The following is a 14,709-nucleotide window of genomic DNA, read 5'->3' as shown; positions in this document are numbered from 1 at the left end:
TAAAGTGTGTTAGTGTCTAAAGTGGGTAAAGTGTGTGCTACAGTGTGTTGTTTATTTAAAGTGAGTGTGTGCGTGTGGATGTGTGTTCTGTGGGTGTATTTGATGGTTGTTACATAGTGTTATTGTCATTTAGCATTCTGATGGCCTGAGGATAGAAGCTTCTTCTGAGTCTCTCTGTGCTTGCCATGAGACTCCGGTATCGCTTGCCTGACCGCAGCAGTTCAAAGAGGCAGTTGTTTGGGTGGCTGGGGTCTTTGATTATTCTCTTAGCCTTACCCATGCAGCGCTTGTTGTAAATGTCTTGGAGAGTGGGAAGCCCCCCTCCAATTGTGCGTTCGGCTGAACGGGCCACTCTCTGTAGTCTGCTACGGTCTTGTGCAGTGCTATTCCCAAACCAGGAGGTGATATTGCCAGTCAGGATGCTCTCTATTGTGCATGAGTAGAAGTTCTTGAGGATCTTCTGACTCACTTGGAACTTCCTTAGGCGCCTAAGGAAGTAGATGCGTTGTCGTGCCTTCTTGATAACACAATGTGTGTGGTCCATGTCAAGTCCTCGGATATGTGGACTCCGAGGTACTTAAAACTGTTCACTCTCTCAACCGGTGCCCCGTCGATGCTGAGGGGGCTGTAGTCCCTGACCCCCGACCTCCTAAAGTCCACAATCATCTCTTTTGTTTTGCTGACGTTCAGGGAGAGGCTGTTCCTGCTAGAACCTTTACCTCTTCCAGGTAGGCCCTCTCGTCGTTTGCAGAGATCAGGCCCACCACTACTGTGTCGTCAGCAAATTTGATGATTGTGTTGTTGTTCCGCTGTGCCACACATTCATGTGTGTACAGGGAGTAGAGGTGGGACTCAGAACACAGCCCTGGGGGGCCCCTATGTTCAATAGGGTCCAGCTGCAGCCCTGGAGATTGTTCCAGATTGAGCAACTTCCGCCCGGTCCCACGACATTTTTCCCGGGACAGGACAATGTGCGCTGATTGGCGGAAAGTACGGAAGTATCTCGAAGTACGTCTGATGTTGAACGTCAAAATGAACGTCAAAATCAAAAGCAAGTACGTCTGCGCTGACGAGAGGGGGGGGGGCTTGTATTGATCAGGTTAGTAGATATTGTACCGATCAGGTATTACAGATCATATCCGCATGAAATAAACTAAAATGTTAAAACCCATTTAGACTGTTTCTCATTCCTGTACTGTTGTTTATACTCTGCTCCTGTGTTGTAACCCAACCCCCTCCAATGTACAGTAAATGACCAAGTATGGTTGTCAATATTCCAATGTACAGTTTTGCTTGTACAGTTGTACAGTGTCCCCCACCCACCCACCCCTCCTACCCGACACCCCCCCAACCACCTCCAATGTACAGTCCCCCCCCCCCCCCCCCCCCCCACCTACCCAACCTCCTCCAATGTACAGTTTCTACGTCAAATGTATATACTCTCTTTTCTGGACTCTTTTTTTATCACAAACAATACTGTATTTGCAAATCTGGTATGTCATAAATGTATAGATGTAGCAGTACTGTCTATCTGTATGTCGTGTATGTCATATGTTATGATGAATTGAAAATGGGGGACCCTGATGTAAACAAGACGAAAGTCTTTCTCTGGTCTGCATACGCTTAACAATTGTGTGTATTGAGCTGTACTGTATTGTACCCATTCTGCAATCTGTTAATACAATTTTCAATCAATCAATCAATCAATCAAGACCCGCGTCGCGGGCACTGCATTCCATTCTCAGAATGGATTTGAGAGAGAGAGAGAGAGAGAGAGAGAGAGAGAGAGAGAGAGAGAGAGAGAGAGAGAGAGAGAGAGAGAGAGAGAGAGAGAGAGAGAGAGATCATCAGCAGGCTATATATGATATTCAGACTCTAGATTTGAAGAGCCAGATGAGATGAGGCAACCTGTGCGATTGGCTCTTGACAACTAATTTTGCACGTACTGTATACAGTATGTGTATGCGCGCACTGCGGGAGGTGGCCAGAAGCGCGCAACTAGCCAACTACTATTATTACTACTATATTAATACAGTCTATTCCATTATATAGCTATAGGTGCTGTATGATGACAATACATTTGATTCCTATCTAATTTTGATCCATCGCAAAGCGCTCCAGCGCTTGAATACGGCCGGGGGATCCGCTCTATACAATGCAGACCCACGGCTCTCGTATTATAATGAGCCCGCGAGGCGTGTTATTATTAGAGTTAATAATATTGTATATTGTTTACACTGCCTTTTTATTCTATTTTTACTTCTCCACTGTACTATAATTATGTGACCTGTACCTCTATGTCTTCTACTACCTGTACCTCCCCTCCCCCCTCCCCATGCTGCTGAATTTATCTTATCTTATGAATACAACGTTCAATTAACGTTCGCTAACGTAGAGAAACGTCAGACGTAATTCGAGATACGTCAGACGTACTTCGAGATACTTCCGTACTTTCCGCCAATCAGCGCACATTGTCCTGTCCCGGGAGAAATGTCATGGGACCAGGCGGAAGTTGCTCAATCTGGAACAATCTCCAGGGCTGCAGCTGGAGGCTACTCCCTATGTTGAGAGTGATGGATGAGGAGGTGCAGTTGCCTGCTCTCACCAGCTGGGGTCTGCCCATCAGGAAGTCCAAGACCCACTGGCAGAGGTCATAGTTCAAGCCCAGGTCCCTGAGCTTGGCTATGAGTTTGGAGGGGACTATGGTAATGAATGCTGAGCTGTAGTCGATGAATAGCATTCTCACATAGTTCCCCTGCCTCTTGTCCAGGTGTGATGCTGCTGTGTGCAGCACATGGGCTATGGTGTCCTCCGTGGACCTGTTGGGGCGATATGCAAATTGCAGGGGGTCCAGGTTGATGGGGAGGGAGGAACAGATGTAGCCCTTTACTAGCTTCTCAAAGCACTTCATGGCTATGGAGGTGAGAGCTACAGGGCGGTAGTCGTTGAGGCAAGCGGGCTTGGATTTTTTGGGTACAGGAGGGATAATGGTGGACTTCTTCAGACAGGTGGGGATGACAGCCTGTTCTAAGGACAGGTTAAATATGTCAGTGAATACCAGGGCCAGTTGGTCGGCACAGACTTTTAGGACGTGGCCGGGGATACCGTCCGGTCCTGCTGCCTTCCTGATATTCACTTTCTTAAAGGTCCTCCTCACCTCATGTTCTGTTATCCTGAACACTGAGGGCTAGATCCACAAAGAATGGATTGCACGGAGCAAGTTGCACCCTTACTTACAATTCATTATGAATTGAAAATGGGGGACCCTGATGTAAACAAGATGAAAGTCTTTCTCTGGTCTGCATCCCCTTAACAATTTGTGTGTATTGAGCCTTACTGTATTGTACCCATTTTGCAATCTGTTAATACAATTTTCATTCAATCAATCACTGTGCAGATTGATTGATTGAATGAAAATGCTCCGTGCAATCCATTCTTTGTGGATCTAGCCCGAGTCTCCATCGGCAGTGCCCCCCCCCCCCCCCCCCCCACATTGCAGTGGTTTGTAGGCTGGTGTTGTTATTCACAGCCTCAAACCTCATATAGAAGGTATTGAGATCATTTACCAATTGGATGTCACTGTTCAGCTTGAGGGAGGTGCCTTTGTAATCTATCATCGTTCTGAGGCCCGCCACATACCTCTAGAGCATAGGTGTCAAACTCACGGCCCGCGGGCCAAATCCGGCCCGCCACGTCATTTGATGTGGCCCCCCAAGAGCTCAGGTAAAAAAAAAAAAAAAAAAAAAAAAACGTTTTTTTTTTTTTACATTAATATTGGGTTAAAAAATACCAGTGTTAAAATAATTGTGGGTTAATGCGTTAATAAAGCTTTAACTTTGACAGCCTTAGTTATTACACATTCTTACACATACATGTATGTTGAACATCTGAGGTAACAAAGGAAAAAAGCCAAAAGCACTTACTCCTCAGACATTCTTTGACAATTTTACAGCCCAAAATACAAAAACGATCCAGGCGGAATAGGTAACAAAGGGTTGAAGAAATATTGTCTGAACTGTCAGATGCAAACTGGCTGTGTGACATAACCGAGCATCTCGCTCAATTGAATAAGAAGCTGTAGGGACGCAAACAAGTCCCACCCAAAACTTGACCAATATAGTTGTGAACTAAGACAACCCTTATTTTGTTATTTTTGAGTACAGTTACAGTTGTGTGTTCATGCAGACACATAATAGCAATTTCATTACGAATTGAAAATGGGGGACCCTGATGTAAACAAGTCGAAAGTCTTTCTCTGGTCTGCATCCCCTTAACAATTGTGTGTATTGAGCTGTACTGTACTGTACCCATTCTGCAATCTGTTAATTAAAGTTAATTAAACTATCTTCCATTAGTTGGATGTATGGCCTCTGCAAGGTTGTGTGCAGCCATTTGTTTTTGTAACATCTGTATAACTCCTTCAAGCACTGCAGACACAAGTGGTTTCCTTTCGACGGGTTTATTAAAGGCTTGGTCCTCCAATCCACCGTGAAAACTTAAACAGAAACATATACGTTGCGTCAGGTCAACACAAACAATAATATACACGATATGAAAACAATACATCAGAAAAGCAAAATACAAATAAACATTAATTACCTCGTTGGCTGCATGCTACATAAAAAAGGGGTCTTGTTCTTCTGTTCTTGGTAACAGTCTTAGTGGTACACTACACATAGTCGTACACTCTTCGAATCTAGAGAGCCTGTACAACTCGTCTCACCATTCCTGCCGCTGCAGGTGTCTTAATGAGTCCCAGTCTCCCAACATCCCTGCCGCTTGCTCGCAGGTGTCTTAATCAGACCCAAATGTAACAACACAACAGCAGCCTAACGGGACACCACATATGACCAGACGTCAAAATGAATATATTATAAATTGTAGCAAATTAAATAATAAAGAAAATAAGAAATGAAACATAAATACATTCTCAAATATTACACTTACAAACTGAAATAACATAAATGATGAAACCATATAATGGCCACAGTTACACTCCCACCAAATCGCACACACGTGGGATTTCTCTGAACATAATTTGGTTATCTTCTAAATTAAATATTTCTTGTGGTCATTCAGCCGCTAGTTGTGCCCCTCCTGGGGACTTGTACAGAACTTGTAAGTCGCCCTGTATAAAAGCGTCAGCTAACTGACTAAATGTAAATATCATTATTAACATAAATTTTAGGCAAAACATTAAATTAGTCTGCTTCGAGTAGCGTTATAACCTTCTGTACAGGTATCAAGGAACACTTTTAGTTATAGGTTTACCTTTTAAGGTGGTGTCACTCACCAGCAATTTCATTTCTCACCCTACCATCTGACCCTGTGTATGGCCCTTAAACATAGACAGGTAAGTAAGAGATCATATATTTTGAGATCCTTCCTTCCTTCTTTAACATGGATCGGACCAACGCAGTCTATGCCAGCGTAAGTGAAGGGTGGAGTTGCTTCCGATCTTGTGGTAAGTCACCCCCTCTTTGTCCTTCAGTACATCTTCTGTACTTTCTACACTTGACACATTCCGAGAATCTTTGTAGGCGATCCAATGATGATCTGTTTTCCTTTGCTTTAGTGTTGCACACAAAAGCCTTGTGGAGTTCAGGATCATCTTCCTTAATTTCTCCCACCTTGAGTTCTCTGACAGGTCGTTTTTTCTTCTTTTTTCTTTTTCCTTTTCTCTTCTTTTCCTTTTCTTTGAATGGTAACGGCATGTCGTAGTGACCATTGTTCTTTTGCGTGATGGTCTCTCTCAACTTCGACAGGCACTTGATATGTTCTTGAGACACAGGGTCATGTTCTCCAGTTCTTTCTGAGAAGTCTGGTTCAAGAACTCTTATGTCTGAGGGAGTCATTTCTTTTACTTGTGTTCGGCTCACATAGTGTACTTCAGTCTTGAGATTAACAGAACGTTTCACACCTGCTGTTACTCGTCTCAATACTATGCGATGGCTGATTCCGATGTCTACACAGGGATTCCCATGGCCAACAATACTCCATCCAAGGTCTGTACGCTGTGCATAAGGCTGACTTTCTTCGCCAGACACAACTTCCCTTGGAAGCAGGGCTTGTGAGCAGTCGTACCCAATGAGCAGACCTACTTTACAGTCCTGCATAGGTGCAATCTTTCCTTGGAGGTGCTCTAGATGGGACCACGCTTTTGCAGTTCCATCTGTTGGTATGTGTGTTCTGTTGGCTGGAATGAAATCCCGAGTATAGACTGGTGGTAACAATATCTTCTTACCAGAGTAAAAGCCACGGATTTGTAAGTTGTCTATTCTTTCAGAGCTTACTACTGTCGTTCTTGAGGTCATAGTAGAGAGCTTGACTTTGACCTTGACTTTGGTTGCTTCCAACGCTTCTGCTACTTCCCTTATAACAAAGGTTGTGTCGCTTTGAGAATCCAACAGAGCGTAAACAAGGACTTCTTGTGTTGGTTGATCTGTGGATGAAAGCCAGACAGGAATTATTGCAGTCGTTTGTGTGTTAGCTTCATGAAGTATTACTCTATGTGAAGTAGAGTTTGTGGTTGTTTCTTTGCATTGTGTCGATTGAGGTCTTTCTTTGTACCATTGTTGACTTGTACTTGGCTTTTCTTCATTTAGCTTTAGCTTGGCTTGTGGTGGTCTTTGTCCTTCTTTGGCTCGCTCCTCATGCAGACATGTAGGATGTTGCTTGTGGCACACGTCGCACACATTCCTACTGTTGCAGCTCTTTGAGTAGTGACCAGACTTGAGACAACCAAAGCATAGCTTTCCAGCTTGAACAAACTTGACTCTGTCTGAAACAGTTTTCTCCATGAACGTCCTGCATTTATGCAAAGTATGCCCTGACTTCTCACAGAAAATACATGTTATGACAGTCTTTTCATTGGAACATGTGGTCAGTGCCTTTGCTTCAAAGCTTTGATATCTTGGGCATTTTGGTTTTTCAGTCTCACCTTGTTTTAGTGACTGTAGTGATGTAACAGGGTTGCAGGCAATTTTTGCTTCTCTTGTCAGAAACTTTACAAATTGGCTGAAGGAGGGGAATTGGTTACGCTCTTCTTCTTCTTGGATAACCATCCTGTTCCATCTCGCTGTTAGCCAATCAGGCAACTTTAAAAGAATTTTCCTGTTTTCATTACAGTCATTTAAAATGTCCAATGCCTTGATGTTGACCATGGCAGCCTCACAACTCCTGAGAAAGTCTGCAAACTCTCTGAGCTCAAAGCTGTCCTTAGATCCCATCTTGGGCCATGCTTGGAGCTTGTCTCTGTATGCTTTTGCTATTGTAAATGGATTACCATATCTCTCCTCCAAAGTCTTCCATGCTGCAACATAGGCAGATTTGGTTCCGAGTAACAAATAGCCATCAAGTGCTTTCTTAGCTTGTCCACTTACATACCTACGGAGGTAGTATATCTTCTCCTTGTCTTCAATGCTCTTCTGATCAATCAGTATTTCAAAGGAAAGTTTCCAGTCATTGTATTTCAATGGGTCCCCACTGAATGATGAAGGTTCAGGAATTGGAATTCTGTTGACACTCAAAGCACCTGCCAGCATCTTAACAAGCTCTGCTGTACTGTCATTTGAGGAGGTGGTCACAACTTGTGGTACGGGAGACGTATACAGGGACAGAGGACTTGTGGGAGCAGGCACTTTGTTGTCTGCTACCCTCTCATGTTCTAGTACGTCTTTCCGCTCTTCTGTGGCCTCCACTTGATCGTACACAAGAATTCTTGCTCGTGCTGCATTAAGACCTTTCACTGCCTCCAAATGCTGTATCTTTCTCCGCTTTTCCTCCAGAGTCCTTTGTATAGCTCCATGTTCTTCTTCCAGTTGAGCTTTAATTTTAGCTTCCTCTTCCTCTCTCTTTATTCTTCGTTCAACCTCTTCTGTTTCTCTTTCTAAACGTTCTGCTTCTCGTTCTAAACGACGCTTTATGCCTGCTGCCTCTTGCTCAGCTATCTTCTTTTTAGCTTCTGCTTCTAGGCACTGCATTTCCAATTGTTCTTTTTCTTGTTCTTTTAACACTTCCAGAACAGCTTGGCTTGCAGCAGCATCAGCAACAGCATCTCGTCGCTTTACAGAAGAACTGCTTGAATGCACTGAGGTGCCTTTTCTGGAAGAAGTGGCAGAACCAGATTTATAAGCACTTTTCCTGGAAGAAGTGGCAGAACCAGATTTATAGGTGCTTGAGTCAAAGAGAGAGCCTGCTTCTGGCCACTCTTTCTCTCCTTCTTCTAACACACTTCCCCCCAGTCTAAATGTGGCTCTGGACACAATTATCTCAGAAATCCCTGCACACAGATCCACTCTTAGACGCGTGTCCTGGTCTGGAGTTGAGATGTCACGTAGTTGATCATAAATATGCTGCACATCATTAGAAAGACCTGTGACATCTGTAATGATATCAGTAAGCAGCTCATTAGACAAATGTTCTGTTGATTGTGATAACGGACCTTTAGAAGATTTAACTTGTGTCCTCCATTTATTGTAAATGTAATTAAATCTTTGTTGTAGCGCTTTGATCTTATCCTCCTGCATTGCTTTACCCTTCTCTGTTAGAGTTCTGGTTCTTTGAGATCGTTTTGGTACCTCTTGCTGAGCTTCAGCACCTTCTTCCTGACCTTCTTCAGGTCGGTCTCGGGAATTTGCACTATCCCTAACACTGTCCCCTACTTCAATTGCAGGCCTAATTGGCTCTGTCATTGTAAATCACTACTTTAAATTTACCAAAATTTGTAAAGAAAAAATAGTAAATACACCTTTAAACCTTTAGCCTGTTTTGTACTCAAATTTGAATTAAATGCAGTACTCTCCGAGCAAATCAAATTGCTTAATTCAATTGGCTTTCAAAATAACCTCCACATATATATTAAGCGCTTCAGAACGCTTAGGAACATAAATATTAGATGCCAATAATAGCCTTCACCTATAAATTATACGTGCCTTTTATAGGTTATAATTTCCAAAACACACTTTAAATTAGAAATTAATTCAATCAGAAAACATATTTATACTTTAACGTTGACACCTTAATGTGTGTACAAATGGTTAGCGTCAGTTAAATTATATAGGCAAATAAGTCAAAACGTTTTTGCACGCACACCACAGTAATTAGAATTCGCAGTCAAATATATTATAGAAACGTTTACAAAGCACTCTTCTTGACCTGACCACTCTTAACTTATAATGTCCAAGTCCTTTATGGCTTTACCTTGAAACGCTGCTCATTATACTGTGTGCATCTTCTTACTTCTTTGTGTTTATGCGTGTAGTGCGTATTGTTTGTGACTCATCTGTCCTTTGATGTCGGCGCGCCGGCAGCGCAGCAAACAATTGTCGGGGAAGGTCCGCTGGACGCCGGCCTTAAACTTGGACTTGCTTCATCGCCCACTTGCATCGATGAACAGTCGAGTTTTCACTGTAACTCCATCAAGCACTGCAGACACAAGTGGTTTCCTTTCGACGGGTTTATTAAAGGCTTGGTCCTCCAATCCACCGTGAAAACTTAAACAGAAACATATACGTTGCGTCAGGTCAACACAAACAATAATATACACGATATGAAAACAATACATCAGAAAAGCAAAATACAAATAAACATTAATTACCTCGTTGGCTGCATGCTACATAAAAAAGGGGTCTTGTTCTTCTGTTCTTGGTAACAGTCTTAGTGGTACACTACACATAGTCGTACACTCTTCGAATCTAGAGAGCCTGTACAACTCGTCTCACCATTCCTGCCGCTGCAGGTGTCTTAATGAGTCCCAGTCTCCCAACATCCCTGCCGCTTGCTCGCAGGTGTCTTAATCAGACCCAAATGTAACAACACAACAGCAGCCTAACGGGACACCACATATGACCAGACGTCAAAATGAATATATTATAAATTGTAGCAAATTAAATAATAAAGAAAATAAGAAATGAAACATAAATACATTCTCAAATATTACACTTACAAACTGAAATAACATAAATGATGAAACCATATAATGGCCACAGTTACAATCTGCTACATCTGTCCCACGTGTTCTTTGCAGCTCACAGTTGTTAGTTCTGCCCCTCTTGACTGTGACAAAAAGGTTTTGAACAAACTTAATGTCATAGCTTGTATTTGATGATATTCTTCTTTGTTATTTACTTGAATGGTTTGATCATTGATTGGTGGAGTAATATGGGGTTCTGATAAACTAAAATTATTTGTTAAAATAACATAAGCTAACATATATTTTTACATTTATGCAAATGAATATGCAATATGTATAACTTGAATAAGTAATAAATACAGAAACACCATGTTTAACAATATGTAAATGTGTAGCTACATTTATTTTACATTACATTAACATTTATACGGTCTTTGGCCCTTTGAGGGCAACCATAATGCTGATGTGGCCCTCTGTGAAAATGAGTTTGACACCCCTGCTCTAGAGTCAGCCTGTTCATATTGAAGTTCAATTTTATCCCTGTAGCGCCGTTTTGCCTCTATTACTGTCCTCCTTATGTTGTATCTCGCGCCTTGTGGTCATTCATGTTGCCTGTCACAACAAGCCAGTGGTAGAAGGTTGTACTGGGAGGCTCTCAGGTCACTACATCCAGTGGTAGAAGGTTGTACTGGGAGGCTCTCAGGTCACTACATCCAGTGGTAGAAGGTTGTACTGGGAGGCTCTCAGGTCACTACATCCAGTGGTAGAAGGTTGTACTGGGAGGCTCTCAGGTCCCTCCTTCCTGTCACTACATCCAGCAGCCACTTCTGTACCTGCATTCTTAATCAACTCTACTGTTTCTTAACCTCTTAACATTCCTGCAAATTTTGCATAAAACACAGATCGAATGCATACCCAAAGTAAATTGAAAGCTATTCTTGAACCATTTGTAGCACATGCACAAGTCTGGTCTCTTTTGAAAGACCTTTTCTAAACTGACGCTCATTGGCTGGTTGGTTATATAACCCGAGATTGGTCAAGTAGGGTGTCAATCACATGTCGGCCATTTTAGCTTTCAAACTATGTGCTGCTTCAGATAATACTAAAACAATGGGACGCCGACAGACAACGGTAAATGTACTGTGACGTGTCCATCGCGGGCGAGGGCGGGCCGTCGGAACGTCAACAGGTTTAAAGTCCCTGTGAAACGGCGAGCAGAATGCTATTCCATCCCACATATTCATGTTTTTAAAAACAGGAAGCTAGAGAGGGACTGGTCAAGGATATTGATTGTTATTTACAGTAGCCAATAGCGCTGAATGTGTGTTGTGGTCAACTCCTTGGCTAGCAAGCTACCGTTAGCGACATACATTAGCAAGCTAACGTTAGCTAGCAAGCACTGAACATTGGTTTTGTTAATGATGCAGAAGAGTGCTATCTTAGTTACAATGTGCTATATAGATGACGTTCTAGAAAGCTTTTCATTGGTCAATAAATGGTAAATGGACTGCATTTATATAACGCTTTATGTTTTAGGCAACCATGCAAGGTGCCAACCTGCTCATCGGGAACAAGTGTCTTGCTCAAGGACACTTCGACTTGCTGCCGGGATGAGTGGGAATCGAACCGGGAACCATCCGATTACCAGACGACTGCTCTACCTCCTGAGCCACTGTCGCCCCCCAATCATTGGAACTATATATATATTTGTTCAGGGTAATGCAGTTCCATAAATGAGAAAAAAAGGTATACCTCTCAATTTGCACATTCTGAGTGAAAAGGAAATCTCATAACAATAAATAAAATATAGAAATAGATGGTCTGTCAATTACACATATTATCCCTGTTGTCATTTATGCCTGCTTTTCTTTTCTTTTCTTTTTTAGCTTTATTATCAAATGTTGTGTTTTTTGCCCTGTTAAGCACTTTGAGCTGTATTCTATGTATGAAAGGTCCTATATAAATAAAGATTATTATTATTATTATTAACAATCAATACTAAGAAATAGTCATATAGAAACCTGTTACCCCTCAACTTCATGAAGTTGAATTGTTCTTTCTTTATACATTTTCTTGAACTGAAAGATATTTGTACAACTCTTTAAATCATTCAGTAGAGAATTCCACAGTTTTACGCCACATACTGTAATATACATCTGCTTCAAAGTAGTCCTACATACTGGTGCTTTAAAGTAATCCTGCACACTGGTGCTTTAAAGTAGTCCTACATACCGATGCTTTAAAGTAGTCCTACATACTGATGCTTTAAAGTGGTCCTACATACTGATGCTTTAAAGTAGTCCTACATACTGATGCTTTAAAGTGGTCCTACATACTGGTGCTTCAAAGTGGTCCTACATACTGATGCTTTAAAGTGATCCTACATACTGATGCTTTAAAGTTGTCCTACATACTGGTGCTTTAAAGTGGTCCTACATACTGATGCTTTAAAGTTGTCCTACATACTGGTGCTTCAAAGTGGTCCTACATACTGATGCTTTAAAGTGATCCTACATACTGATGCTTTAAAGTTGTCCTACATACTGATGCTTTAAAATGGTCCTACATACTGATGCTTTAAAGTGGTCCTACATACTGATGCTTTAAAGTTGTCCTACATACTGATGCTTCAAATTACATTTCTATGGTTCTCATCCTCGGAGCTTAAAAACAAACAACTTCTGCACGCTTTCTGCCAATACTGAAATAATATCTTGTTTCATTAATACTCTGCTGTTTGCACATTAACTAATAATATCTAGTTTCATTAATACTCTGCTTTTTGCACATGAACTAATAATATCTAGTTTCATTAATACTCTGCTTTTTGCACATGAACTAATACTATCTAGTTTCATTAATACTCAGCTTTTTGCACATTAACTAATAATATCCAGTTTCATTAATACTCTGCTTTTTGCACATTAACTAATAATATCTAGTTTCATTAACTAATACTATCTAGTTACATTAACAAGTCAAAGGAGTCGGTTCCTCATATATTAGAATATTTTATTGCTTTATGAAATGTTGCACAAATTCAAATTCACAACCTTCCTACTGTTAGGCGTTCACAGAGATGACCTGTAGGTGAAACACATCTGGACATAACCGTGATTGTCTTAACATCATTTAAAACAATAAACAAACAAACATACATACATAAACTCTTTGGCATTCAGCTCACAGCTACTTTATCTATAAGAATACAAACGTCTGTATAAAATATATAATAATAATAATTATTAATATTATTATTAATATTAATAATAATAATAATAATAATAAACTGTTTGTTAGTTCAAAGCTCACAGTAAACAAAACGGTGTAAAGTTTGCAGCTTGTATCCCCATGGCAACCTAACCAGCAGATAGACCATATCAGGAAGAATACACACACACAAGCTCATACACACACACACACACACACACACACACACACACACACACACACACACACACACACACACACACACACACACACACACACACACTCAAAACATACCATGAAAAAGGGAAATCAGAATAAAACAGGTGGAATCAACTCCTTCCCAGGGCGAACAGTGTGTCAGACTATTTGCCAAAGGAAACTTGTGGCGTAATGTTTTGTTGTTTTGGGTCAATCCTCACGTCACTGTGTTTCCTGAGCCGCCTGCAGGACCAGCTGCAGCACACGAGGACACGAGAGACAGAGACCGTTTAAAACCAGCATCAAATCAAAGGGCTTGAAGGAGACAAGACGTAATTATTCACATTAAATCCACATCTCCAGGATCTCAAGGGTTAAATCAGGTCCACCAAGATAACCTTGTCTTGGAAGATTGATCTAGAATGTTTCTTTAGTTTATATATTTGGGAGGATGTGGGGAAATCAAGTTCTGATCTGAGCAATACATCAGAACTGAGCACTAAGGCCTGCAGTGTGAACAACATACAGTATGTATTCGCCTCCCAGGGGCATTTGGAGGCTTAGTGCAGCTACCTGGAGGCTTAGTGCAGCTACCTGGAGGCTTAGTGCAGCTACCTGGAGGCTTAGTGCAGCTACCTGGAGGCTTAGTGCAGCTACCTGGAGGCTTAGTGCAGCTACCTGGCCAGTGATGGAGGCTTAGTGCAGCTACCTGGCCAGTGATGGAGGCTTAGTGCAGCTACCTGGAGGCTTGGTGCAGCTACCTGGAGGCTTGGTGCAGCTACCTGGAGGCTTGGTGCAGCTACCTGGAGGCTTGGTGCAGCTACCTGGAGGCTTGGTGCAGCTACCTGGAGGCTTGGTGCAGCTACCTGGCCAGTGATGGAGGCTTGGTGCAGCTACCTGACCAGTGATGGAAGCTTAGTGCAGCTACCTGGCCAGTGATGGAGGCTTAGTGCAGCTACCTGGAGGCTTGGTGCAGCTACCTGGAGGCTTAGTGCAGCTACCTGGAGGCTTGGTGCAGCTACCTGGCCAGTGATGGAGGCTTGGTGCAGCTACCTGACCAGTGATGGAGGCTTGGTGCAGCTACCTGACCAGTGATGGAGGCTTGGTGCAGCTACCTGACCAGTGATGGAGGCTTGGTGCAGCTACCTGACCAGTGATGGAGGCTTGGTGCAGCTACCTGGAGGCTTAGTGCAGCTACCTGGAGGCTTGGTGCAGCTACCTGGAGGCTTAGTGCAGCTACCTGGAGGCTTGGTGCAGCTACCTGGAGGCTTGGTGCAGCTACCTGGCCAGTGATGGAGGCTTGGTGCAGCTACCTGACCAGTGCCAGCGTCATCAGGCTCAGGGTTTGTGGTGTTGACTAAAGGCCTCTGAGACACAGAGTACAGCAG

The 14,709-nt window shown here is 42.5% G+C and overlaps 1 long non-coding RNA gene across 1 annotated transcript; it reads right to left on the bottom strand.

The window, feature by feature from the left end:
• Window positions 1-12,908: 12,908 nt before the first annotated feature.
• LOC311226312 lies at window positions 12,909-14,686 on the bottom strand. The gene is made up of 2 exons (XR_014619540.1): window positions 14,604-14,686; window positions 12,909-14,540 (listed from the first exon to the last, which is right to left on the bottom strand). It is a non-coding gene; the product is annotated as an uncharacterized lncRNA (long non-coding RNA).
• Window positions 14,687-14,709: the final 23 nt, after the last annotated feature.

Source organism: Notolepis coatsorum, assembly GCF_963971535.1.
Source record: "Notolepis coatsorum genome assembly, chromosome: 4".
NCBI lineage: Eukaryota > Metazoa > Chordata > Actinopteri > Aulopiformes > Paralepididae > Notolepis > Notolepis coatsorum.
Note: the sequence above shows the minus strand (reverse complement) of the source record. Positions and strands in the feature narration are given on the sequence as shown.